At 35.9% G+C, this 13,453-nt stretch overlaps 1 pseudogene; it reads left to right on the top strand.

Annotated features, from left to right (window-relative positions):
* The window catches only part of LOC126695791 (receptor-like protein EIX2), a 101,466-nt pseudogene that overhangs the window by 54,012 nt on the left and 34,001 nt on the right, over positions 1 to 13,453 (top strand).

The raw sequence follows: 13,453 nt of genomic DNA, 5'->3' as shown, positions 1-13,453 counted from the left end.
TGAAGTGCTTTTCCGATCGTCTACACTGCCAGCCCAGTCAGCATCTGAATACCCAACAAGACACGCATTTGAGTCTTTTGAATACCACAGACCATAGTTTGCAGTACCGTTCACATATCGAATGATTCGCTTAGCAGCAGTCAGATGAGATTCCTTCGGATTAGCTTGGTACCTAGCACAAACGCCCACACTGAAAGCAATGTCCGGTCTACTTGCTGTAAGGTAGAGCAAACTTCCTATGATGCTCCTATACAATGTAGGACTTACTTCAACTCCTGATGAATCCACATTCAGTTTAGTGGAAGAGCTCATGGGAGTGGAGGCATGTTTTTTGGAGTCTAGGCCAAACTTCTTGACAATGTTTCTGGCATACTTCTCTTGAGATACAAATATACCCTCCTTCTGTTGTTTGACTTGAAGACCCAAGAAGAATGTGAGCTCCCCCACCATGCTCATCTCAAACTCCTTCTTCATCTCCTCAGAAAATTCAGTAGCACGATCTTCGATAGTTGCCCCAAACACTATGTCATCAACATAGACTTGTGCCACAAGGAGATAATCTTCATCATTTTTGACAAACAGAGTTCGATCGGCGTACCCTCTCTTGAAACCTCTATCTAGAAGATAATGTGTAAGACGATCGTACCAGGCTCTAGGCGCTTGTTTCAAACCATAAAGTGCTTTCTTCAATCTTAATACATGGTCTGGAAAATGAGGATCCTCAAATCCTTTTGGTTGCTCAACAAAAACTTCTTCATTTAGATATCCATTCAGAAAAGCGCACTTAACATCCATTTGATAAAGTTTGAAATTTAAAGTGCACGCAATGGACATGAGGATTCGAATGGATTCGAGTCTTGCCACCGGAGAAAATGATTCATCAAAATCCACCCCTTCTACTTGTGTGTATCCTTGAGCCACCAACCGAGACTTGTTTCGAATTATCTCTCCATCTTCATCAGTTTTGTTTTTAAAAATCCACTTTGTGCCTATAACATGAACGTTCTCAGGCCGTGGAGCAAGTTCCCACACGTCATTCCTCACAAACTGATTCAGCTCTTCATGCATTGACTCAACCCAATTCTCATCTTGAAGAGCCTCTTCAACCCTTTTTGGTTCAAACTGTGCAAGATAACAGTGATATGTTACATGATTGGCTAGTAGAATATTTCCTTTCCTGAGGCGAAGACCGTCATCAAGTGATCCTATGATATTACTTTCCGGATGATTCTTGATAACTCTTGAAGATGGCCTTTTTGAAGTGGAAACTTCATCACTACGAGAGATAGGAGGATGAACTTCTGGAGGAGTAAGAGGACTTGAAGTTCTAGTCATCGATCTCGTTTCCATTCTTGGAGTCGATTCTACTTCTGGTATAGGTTCTTCACCTTCTATATCCAAAGCTTCTACCTCAACATCAGGCTCTTCGGTGCTCGGCCCTTCTACATCATCAATCATTTCCACCTTAGGTAAGGCATCATCAATCTTGACATTTATGGATTCCATCACAGCCTTTGTTCTCTTGTTAAACACTCTATACGCTCGACTTGTAGTAGAGTAGCCAAGAAAAATACCCTCATCACTTCTTGCATCAAACTTCCCAAGATTCTCTCGATCATTTAAGATATAACATTTACTTCCAAATACCCGGAAATACTTCACTTTAGGCTTCTTCCCATTCCATATCTCATATGCAGTCTTCTTTGTACCAACTCGAAAGAAAATCCTATTGCCAATGTTACACGAGGTGTTGACAGCTTCTCCCCAAAATTTTTGAGGTATTTGCTTGTTAAGCAACATGACTCTTGCCATCTCCTGAATCACACGATTTTTTCTCTCTACCACTCCATTTTGTTGTGGAGTTTTGGGAGCTGAAAACTCTCTTTTAATACCATTCTTCTCACAGAAGGACTCGAATCTTGCATTCTCAAATTCTCTCCCATGATCACTTCTAACTTTGGCTATCGGAATCCCCTTTTCATTTTGTAGTTTCTTGCACAGAATCTCCAACCTCTCACAAGTTTCTGATTTTTCTCTAAGGAATTCAACCCAAGTGTATCTTGAGTAGTCGTCCACAATGACCATAATGTATCTTTTTCCCCCTAGGCTTTCAGTTCTAGTGGGCCCCATCAGATCAACATGAAGTAACTCCAAACAACGAGAGGTGGCTATCACATTTACCTTGTGATGACTTGCCTTAGTTTGCTTCCCCATTTGACATGCACCACAAATGGTCTTCTTTACTTTTCCAAACTTAGGAAGTCCCTCGACTGCTTCAAGTTTGGAGACTTTTGCTACTTGTTTGAAGTTGGCATGCCCAAATCTGTGATGCCACAGCTCCAACATATCCACCCGAGCACTTCTACACGATATTGGTGCCGTGGGAACTATTCCATAACAATTATCCGTAGTCCGATTTCCTTCCAAAACCTGAATCCCCTCTTCATTGATGATCAAACATCCTTTCTTGGAGAATTGTACCAGGAAATCGTCATCACAAATTTGAGTGATGCTCAGCAAATTCGCCTTCAGCCCTTTTATGAACAGCACATCTTTCAACAGAGGCAAACCGAGTATCTCAATGGTTCCTTTGCCTAGGACTTGAGCATGGCTTCCATTCCCAAAAGTCACATAGTCACCTACCTTTTCTTTGAGTGACTTAAACAGTGACTTATCCCCTGTCATATGGCGAGAACACCCACTGTCAAGATACCACAAACATGCATTAAACACCTTTAATGAGGTATGCACAAATAGGTTCACATGTGACAGACATTCTTGACCTTCAAACACAAACTCATCATCAGGTTTCATGCTACTTTTAGATTGATTTTTCATTTTCAGATTCTCAATCATCTCACACAACATTCTATTCTTTCTTTTATATTTCTTAATCAATGATTTTGATTCAGATATGCTACTGTGTAAGACAAGATTCTGATTCTCAAGATATTCCAGCATGTGAACAAAAACTCTAGCATGTTTCTTAATTTTTAATAACTCTACAAGATCATCAGTAAGACATCTTTCAGACATATGCATAGAGACGTTTTCACAAACACTTGAGCTACAATTCAGCATGGTATAAACGAAAACAATAACCACAACTCAGGGGTCTAGGATCACACTTATGGTAATAAAACCAACAGCAGTGTACCCGCTCTGATACCAATTGAAAGTTCAAAAACGTGTACAAAAACACTTTTGAACGTTTAGACCCCCCAAAAACCAACTTAACCAACACAAGCAATATGTTAAACAACTAGTGTGCGGAAACTTAACATATGCTAAAATATGAAATTGGTTAAACAACTATCTAAGCCATAACAAAAATAAAACCACAGCAGATAAAATAAAGGCAAAGATAGAGAGGAAGGAAGATGCAAACACAAAGATAACACCCGATGTGTTATCGAAGAGGAAACCGAAGTCCTCGGCGAAAAACCTCTCCGCCGCCCTCCAAGCGGTAATCAATCCACTAGAAAATACAGTTGGGATACAAGGACAGCAATAGACCCTCCAAGCCTAATCTACCCAGTGCACCTAAGCCCTCCAAGCTTCTTGCTCCAACGAGGTTGCGCCGAACCTTTTTCTTTTCTAGCTTCCCGGATTCCGCTACTAGACCGTAGCATCAACCAATGAAGATTGGCTCCTTCCTAACTGCTTCCCAGAACTCCAAACGACTGTCTCACAGAGATGATAATGGTGAGAACCAGGTTTGGTATAATGCCTCTCAAGGTTTTGACAATGGAGAGGAAGAGAGTGAGGGAATTTGAAGAGACTCTAAGGTATAGATTGTGTGTGAAACAATCTTGTTTTTCTTTAGGGTTTCTCTCTCAAAATTCTCTCTGGAAGCTCTCTTTCAATCGTGGGTTAAAGGGGTATTTATACTGGAGTGGAGAGGAATGTGAAACGTCAGGTTTTTTTCCAAAACAGGGGTGGCTCGCGGCTTGACCTCGCGGCTTGACCAAGTCGCGAGATCCAGTCGCGAGTTAACCGTATGGCCAGTTGTCCTGTTTTGTCCTGTAGTGCTCCAACTAGCATGATTGTTCATCTTCTAGCATGCTTGGCACGTGTGCAGCTTCTGGCGGCTTGCAGCCGCGAGTCCACCCGCGAGTCCCAGCCGCGACACTCTGTTTTCTTGCACACTCTTGAGCAAACTTCACTCTATCTCACTCACTACCCTTACAACAAACCCACCTAAATACAGGGTTACTAAATGCTGAATTACAAGTAAATTTGGCACGGAATAAAGCCAATAAGATGGTTGAATAAATTCAACCTTACACTTTTCTTTGAGATCCATCAGAAAAACTACTCTAGCACAATTGATTGTAGTCAATTTCTTAATGGGATAGAGGTTAAACATCATGATTATTGTAAGGCACCTCATGTCCACTGGAAAGGTAGTGGTATTCAAACATTTCACTTCTCTCTGCCCACCTATCCTTTGTTGAACTGTTTCAATAGAAACACTTCTATCCTTGTAATTGACAAATTCCTCATCATCTAATCCTTCAAGCCCTAGTACATCATCTATAACATGAGCATCAAAAACGAATTCTTTACCTCTAACCCAGCAACTTAATTCATTCTCCTTTATCACAGCATTTGAGTAAAACTCCCTAATCAGGGGTTCGCACACAACAGGGAAATCACTCAGAAGCTTTTCCCATCCTCTTCCCTCAAAACAGCTGGGGATAAAGGTTTGTCTTAAGTCCTCCAAATCTACAAATCTCTCTTGAATAATTCCTGCATTCAAGAAGTTATCCTTGTATCTCTCAAAGTGATGAACTGACCTAAACAGTTTAGAATCCATTTTTAATCTTTTGTCAGCCTTCTTTGCAGTAGATTTCTTCTTCTGAGGTGAGGGAGCCATCTATGAACAATCAGAAAAGGCCACAACAACATAGAGCAATATATGTGCATAACCAGTCAGTACCATGTAATCAACAAAGAGATATCATCCATACAAATGAACTTTGAACACTTAAACAATAAGCTACTTAGATCAAACACATGGATAAACCAAGCCTAGGATAGGAAGCACATGAACAACATGGAGAAACTATCCTAAAGGCAGATATATGTCATTGAGACATATAATGGAAAAATGATATGACACACAATCAGTATTTTAAGGCTAACAGAAGCTCCCAACAGATTAACACAATAAAACATGCATATTTAGCACAGTAAAACTCACAGCCTCAAAAGGAACAATTTGAAACAACTCAACAGCTCAAAGTTCAGATAAAATAAAAGAAATACTTAGCTAAGCACAAGATGAAGAGCAATAAGGATACGACTATCAACAATACAAACTTTAACAACAGCAATCACAAGCTAAGCATGAACAAGGAGCAAAAACCGAAACACAAACCCATATCTAAATCACAAACATATGCGAAAAATCAAAGGGGAAAAGCACAAAATCAAGTAGAAAAGAGTGCAAAACTGAAAACCCATACCTGTGACTTGAAGATTTTGAGCTACAAGAATGCAACAATGGAGATTGGAAATGGGAGCACGGAGTGTTTGGGAGGGAGATAGTTTAGAGAGAAGATGAACAGTCACAGAAGTTCGAGGGAAAACTGAAAAGAGGTTTAAAAACTGCTCCTGTTTCTGCAAAACACGCGATTTTCGCGACTTGATTAAGTCGCCACACAGTCGCCAGCTCAAGCCGCCAAAGCACTCAAGAACAAAAATTTGAAAATTTTTCTAAGTGTTTTTCGCGACTGGAAGGTCTACCCGCGAGTGAGTCGCGGGCTGAGCCGCGAAAATCTCTGAGTGAACCTCGCGACTGGACCTTCCTCTTGCGAACAAGTCGCCAAAAATGACCAGCGAAGATGCGACTTAGGCTCGCGACTTGACATACCCGCGACTGAGCCGCCAAAACTGGGCAAAACAAGTCACATGACTTTTAAGTAAGCCATATGACTAGTACTACAAGTGAATAATCTTTTGAATTGCCATGTAATGGGTTGGAGGAATTTTCCTTCAAACTGATTGGGAGAAAAACTCTATCATTACTGTTGTGTGTGTGTGAGAGAGAGAGAGAGAGAGGTTAAAGTTAAATACAAAGACATCTAGCTTGGAGAGAATATCCAACTATGTCCCTGAATCTTGTCAAAATTTAGCTACATAGTTTTTGATATAACTGGGAAGTCTATGATCATCTCATAGCTGTGTGCTTCTGTTATAAGCATTGGAATTCTTTATGATAGAACATTTTTAAAATTTACATATTAACCTTTGAATTAACTTATTTTTATATAAATATAATGTATTTTTCCCCCAGCAAATGGTAGATTTAAAATGAAAGTTACGAGTCATCAATAATTTTGAAATTAATATGTAATTAGCCTATATGACCTCACTTTGCAATAGAGTACCATGGAAAATTAAAAGTGGCTTCAAGTTTTTGCTGCTTAGATAGGCCTTTTGTGCAATATATCTTCACATTGGTGTCTCTGGTTTCTACAGTTCTACAAATATGATTAGATTGTGTTAGGTTCCAGCATTTTATCTAAATATAATTCATGCATTTAGGCGTTAGTATATCTGTCATCACCCTTATCAGTGCCATTGCCATATTATATGCTGGTGCTCATCTGTTTTGCTTGGATGTAAGAATTCTGTTATTAAACAGTCCAAGTGCATATTCCATGTTGCATTCTCCCTCATCCTAGAGGTTGTGAGCTTACTTCACACCTGAGAGTGATGCTAAAACTGGATTATATGGACTGAAATCCAAAAAACTGTGGTAGACAAAACAACTTTTGAATTAAGTTGAGTTGTGTGTGTTTGCAGTAGGATATTAGGCGACACAATATTGCACTTTATGCATTAGGAGAGTGTATGTAAAGACTTAGACAACTCGAAATTTTTTTTAGTAAAGCAGCCCAAGATTATATTTCTACTATTACTATTACAAAAAAGATGGTCTGCCGTTGACAATTAGACCAAGTATTATGAAAAGCCCAAGCCCAAGACCAAATAAAAAAGATGCACTACAAATTCAGTGGTTATTTGAAGCCATAAATGCAGAAGCTTGAGAGATATCTGCTTTTGGACTTTTGGGCTTCAATGCAATCACTTCCAGTTCCAGCCAATTCTACGCACTTTACACCAGGTAACTTCCACCTGATTTATACAATGTTTTCTTTGCTTGTTCTCAAATCTGTTATGCTTCTATAATTTCCCTCCCAATATTTACTTTTCACTTTCAAATAGGTACGTTCATATTCAAAATTTCACGTTTCTCTTAAATAGTTTGTTTTTTATTTTATATTGAATCCCAAATTTGATTTGTTATTGAATCCCAAAATATTATGTTTGTTGGAAGTATTTAGTTTAGCTGTCTCTTTAAAAAAAATTTATAATTCAATAAGCAAAAAATAAATTAAAAACAGTTGTTAACCCCAGAAAAATATTGATTTTTTTGTTGAATTCTAAAATATTATGTTTGTTTGAAGTATTTAGTTTAGCTATCCCTGAAAGCTGTTTATAAGTCAATAAGAAAAAAAATTTTAAAAAAGTTGTTAACCTACAAAACAAAGCAAGTATTCATAGTGTATTTCAACTACCTTTGCAATAACCATGTGGTTTCTCTAATAGTTTTGAGTAGGGAAATTGGGGGGGGGGGGGGGGGGGTGGGGGGGGTGGGGGGTGGGGTGTTTGAGAATGGAGGCTGCAAGGTTTGGACACCAAAGAAGGCTTGTGATCATGTACAAGAAAAGGATGGCAAAGATGTATTCCACAAATGTAGAGTCATCAAAGAAATCTGGAGGTGGAAGTCATAGGAGTAAAAAGCTTGATGACATATCAATGACCCATGATACAGATAGTTGTAAGAGAGCCATACTTAATAGGTGAATGGTACTTAACCTTACTCGGGAAAGTAGTTCAAATGCTCAATGTTTACGGCAATCAACCCCTTCACTTATGTTTTTTCTCACTCGGTTGTTGGGCTTAATGGTGATGTTGCTACTATGACTAATGTGCAGGAAGCTGGGAGACATCTGCCTACAAATGTCAGTGCCTTGGATGAGTATTTGCCTACAACTGAGCTTACAGGTACTATATTAATAATTGTTTATGATTGTACTAATTCAATAATTAGCTTGGTTAGAGTATATGTATGGCTCCGACTTGCCTAAAAGTGTATTGAATCTTCGCTTGGGATTTGGTTGCATGATTAATTGTCTTCTAGATCAGATCATTTTGTGTCTCAATGTAAATGGCCTAAATTATTTTGTGATTTAATAGGGTCTCACTAAAATAAAATGCAACCATGTTATAGGGTTCACTGCAACGGCCATTCAGAATGGCTTGCTACCCATTATAGAACCAGCTCACATGGTGGTCTATTATTCATGCCATGGGTTGTCCTTGATAATGTTGACTGTTATTGCTTGCCATTTTTGTTTAAATGATAAAGGATTGATATGCATTTTATATTAAATAGTGATGAAATTACCCAAAACGCAGTAAAATGTAATTTGAACAGCTTTTATAGCTGTCAAATATTTTGGTCTATTATTATTCATGCCTTGGATTGCCCTTCATACTGTTAGTGATGGAGAATTTGAAGTATTGGATATTCAAAAGATTCATGTTATTGTTACTTTTAATTAGAAACATTGTTTAATTGTCTTAATTTAGAATGTACTTTTTTAATTTACTTTGCTTTACTCTAACTCTATCAATTTACTTTTCTTTTTTGCCCATTTTTGTAAGTACTTTGAGAGGGCAAGGTGTTTCTTCTTATGATGAAATCATACCTAATTAAGTTTATAACAATTATGCTATAATATATGTACAACATTCTCCAAAAAGAATATTACACAAAAGATTAAAACATTATCCGTGCATTGCACGGGCAACTTACTAGTGGTATTTAAAAGTTAAAACTATGAATTCAGAATCCGTTGGATGAACAAATGTAAAAAATTATGCAGATGCTTTTCTTGATTAAAGAGAACCTTATAACTGTCTTGATTGTCTTAAGTTTTTTGATAGAGTAATATGTTGAACATGTGTAATTGGTATTAGTGCCACCCTCCACTATGGTACAAAATAATTTCTCATTCACAAGTAGCCATGTTTAGGCAACATCAATAGTTTCATCTTAGGTGTCATGTTCAGGGTGGTTGTGTTGCTCCCACAAGAAACTAACCAAAAATCTTGAGCTTGGCAGTCGCTTTACCTTTTGGGTCGAGAATATATAGGGAACATCTCATTATAATGCCTTACTCTCAAAACTGGAAAGACCAAAATATACTATAAAGACTAACACAAAATAAGAAATTGTGAAAGAAAATATTGAAAAAGGACTAGTGAATAAAACGTAAAAAATTAAATGGACTAGTTATTTCATCTTTCTATAGTTCATATAAACAAGCTAGCATAGAGTTTTTACCATACCAACACAAGTGCAAGTTAAGAAGTAATTTGAAACCACAGCATAATTTATCAATTTGTTAATTCACCAATTATGTTACTCAGTTATTACCTGTTGATGACCACGAGCATAGTCGCAAAATATAAAATAACAAATAAAGAAAATAACACAAGATATTGAAAACCAATGGATTAAAGTTTGCAACATGAATCACACTCTTGACCCTAGACTCTATGCAGTAGATACTGACTGAGATGAACCTATACTCAGCTCCAAGTTGCATGGATTCTTTTATCTTGAAAACCTTCTACAAACTGTGTCAATGACTCCAAGGACTGAATCCAATGACCACCTTGAAGATTTTATCTCCACAATAATACACTAGCAATAGGCTCTTGTGGCTTCAACCTTGATCACCAAATAACAACAGAGTCTTGAGATTGATCTTCAATTCTCATTGGTTTTGGTGAAATTAAGGTTTTGATTTTCTTCTTCTTAGATGCAGAGCAACTCGGCAATACCTCAATTATAGTTGTGCTATAAAGTGTCTTTTATATGTTTGTAACTTTGTATGTATGACACAAAAAAGTACAAGGCAACACAAACTCAATTAAAACAAGTTAGATTTCTGGTTTCTTGTATCTTAACTGAGCAAGTCACAACTGAGAAGTATTAAGAAACTTGCTTCGATCGATCGAGAGACTCGATTGAAGGTCTTACAAAAGCACTGCCTTGATTGATCAAGACTCAATCGAATGGCAATTGAAACTCCATACTTCTTTCTTTTGAGCTACATCTTGGACATCTGATTATGGATCAGAACAAGATTACATGTTATAGAATCTTTCAACCTAAAAACCTGACACTAGTCTTTTAAATCAATGTTTATTTTGTATGTATGATAAAGTTGCACTGTCACGAAAGTTCATGAATTTTGACACATGCCATCTTTCCATTTCTAATCACGGTAAGGTTTGTTGACAAAACCAGCAGATACTCGAAAAACATGTTAATAATATTTTTTGGCATGGATGTAATTTAATAACAAGCAGGTAGTGAATCCCCAAGAGAGGACTTGCTTGACTTGTTTATTGAATGTTTGATTCCTCAACCAAAATCTATTTTATTCTATAAATTGTTATCACCATTCGAGATGAACATTTCTTGAATGAATGTTTTCCAGTAGAATTTTTTTTAATATTTGGATAAACTAGTCAGATAGTTCTATTTCTACAAGAAAACAAATCACAGTATGTTGTTTAGACAATAGCAGACTATTGATTGTATTAGGGAAGGAAGTATACAATTAGTCTCAAATTTCTCTAAATAAAACATTCATGCAATTGGATCATATTTCTATAGAAACGCACCACCATTGGAGTTTTGTTTGATTGCTTTCTTCCTAGTCGACCAATTGAATTAAGTTGATTATGCTATTCATATATCAAATTGGAACTTTAAAATGAATAGAATTGGAACTTTCATCAATAGTATATAGTGATTGCATGAATTTTTCCCCCAAAAAATTGAACAAAAAAATATTTTAACCTATTTTTAACCATTTTTAAATAGGCCCACTAAAATTACAAACGACCTTAACAACCTCTTCTTCTATTTTTAGAATAAAAAAGCATAATAACTTTGATATTGCTTCATTACACCAATACATTCGGCATAAACTGCGTTGAAAATTATGTTTTTTTATTTTTTTATTTTTTACAATGAAAATATGATTTGTTTTGTAGTATGCAGTCCTTGAAAATATAATAAAAAAATTGTTACCTTATAGTGAATTTATAAAAATTCACATTCAATAAAAAGATATAAAAATAATTTAAAGAGTTTTTCATTAAACTTATAGCCAACACAGTCCACGGGTTCAGGTTGAACCTACACATGGGGAAGGCCAAAAATAAGCCTTACGAAACTTTAATGCTAAGGCCCAATCATATAAGCAATAGGGTTGCAAGATCGCTACCGAAATCAGCTTATTGAGTCCCAACAAAATATAACGACAGCCAATTGAACCCACGGCCGGAGAAATATCAAGTTCACATTCAAGTGTTTCCCTCCATCGCATGAACCAAGCTCACTGAAGAGGGAGGTAATCAGAGAAGGGAAAATAAGGAGCAGTGGTTCTTTCAACACAAAATAAGAAAATTATAAAAAAATAAATGGAAAAAAATGTCAAAAATAACTAAAAATTTATTTTTAGCTGCATTTTTTTTTTTTTCCTTTTTTCAATAAAATTTGACTTGCCAGTCGCCAATTTCATTGGCCTCAAATTCTTATAATTATGAAAACAGAAGCAATTATCTTTTTAGTCTATGCTTATTTTGCACTTATGATAAAGTCGCACTATTACAAAGGTTCATTAATTTCATAGCCATACCAGTATTCCACCAGTTCCATTTCTAATAATAAGCCTAAGCGTTTTGCAGCAAATTAGTGAAAAAACATGTTTCTAATAAATATTGGTATGATCATAAGCAAATTTAAAAACAAACTGCTATTGTTATTTTTGCATGGTTTTAAAAATTGAACCGGGAGTCTTACCGTTTTTTTTTTTCAAAAATCCCAGTTCAGCCCGATTTTTGACCGGTTTTTGACCAATTTTCACCGGTTTTAGAGGGTTTTTTTTGAACTGGACTGGCTCCTGGTTCGGTCCAGCCGGTCTGATCCAGTTTTTAAAACATAGGATTTTTGAGAGGACATGTACTTGTAAGTGTTTGGCAAATTAATTAAAATCTATTTTACGATTAGAATTTCAGTTTATTATTTCTTGAATTAATATTTTTATGGTGGGATACTTAATTGTTTTAGGTTAGGCGGTTTCCAATTTTTTTTTGAGAATGTAGGCGGTTTCCAATTGGTCCCAAGTTTCTCCATCTAAAAGATTCATGCCGTAAGATTTAGAACCACATTTCTACATATAACACCATTGGTATTTTATTTTTATTACTTTTCTTCCTAATCAACATATTCAGTCAAGTTCATTAAGTAAGAACTTTTAGAATCATTGGAATTTGAAGTTTCCTCTGTTCATGGTAGATATTGGTGGCGTGAGTTTAACCAACAAAAAATTGTTGTCAACTGTTTTCGACCCTTTTTTTTTTTTTTTTTTACTTGACAACAAAAATTTTTACTAATTGAATTAACTAGAACTTACTATTTTTATATAATTTTAACATATTATATATATGTTCTATCGTTTAGAACCTTCAATTAAAAACTATAGTAATAGCGGGCGACTTGAAGTCAGAGTCGGACTTATTCTATTTCAATGATTCTATGAATTCTCTTTTTAATTTTGATAGACGTAACGAATGATGAATGATGATGACCAATCAAAGCTCAGTCTAAAATACAATGCACTCTTGGTCAAGTTAGAAAATAGAAAATTGAAATGCATCCAAGATTTACTACCATTTACGTAACAAAATAACAATCAATTTTTTTAAAGTATGATCAAGGACTGTTTCTTGAGATTAAAAAACATTGATTCTTTTCCTTTGTGTTGCTTATTATACCAACTATTGATCCTAAGTTCTATATTGGAGAAACTGAAGTTTTCGTTGCATCGAAAGCGAACGACAGACACTTCTCAAGTTCAAGCAAGAGTCCAACGACTTAAAAACAAAATTAGAGTTGTTGGACAATGACTAATGAAAGTTCGGTCTAAAATATATTGCACTTTCAGTCAAGTTTATCCCCAAAAAAATTTGTGTTTCAGTATAAAAATTCAAAATTGATGTGTCCAAATGAAACTAAGAGCCCACAAAATGCAGGTCCAATCTACTAGACTCCCTACCATTTACATGAAAAAATCACAATCATTTTCTAAAGAATGTGCAAGAATTAGGCATCTACAAGGTAGATACTAGAACATAAATTATCAATAAATCTACAAGGTTTAGAGCATTCACAGCCAGATTGCTAAAAGAAAACTTATTTTACCATTTAAAAAATTATTTTATCTATTTTACAATATCATTTAACAATTCACCCAACTAACTGATTCTTATTTTTCACATAAACACAATACTA

This window comes from Quercus robur, chromosome 8, assembly GCF_932294415.1.
Source record: "Quercus robur chromosome 8, dhQueRobu3.1, whole genome shotgun sequence".
NCBI classification, from domain to species: Eukaryota; Viridiplantae; Streptophyta; class Magnoliopsida; order Fagales; family Fagaceae; genus Quercus; species Quercus robur.
The sequence above is the reverse complement of the archived record's forward strand: the minus strand, read 5'-3'. Positions and strand labels throughout refer to the sequence as shown.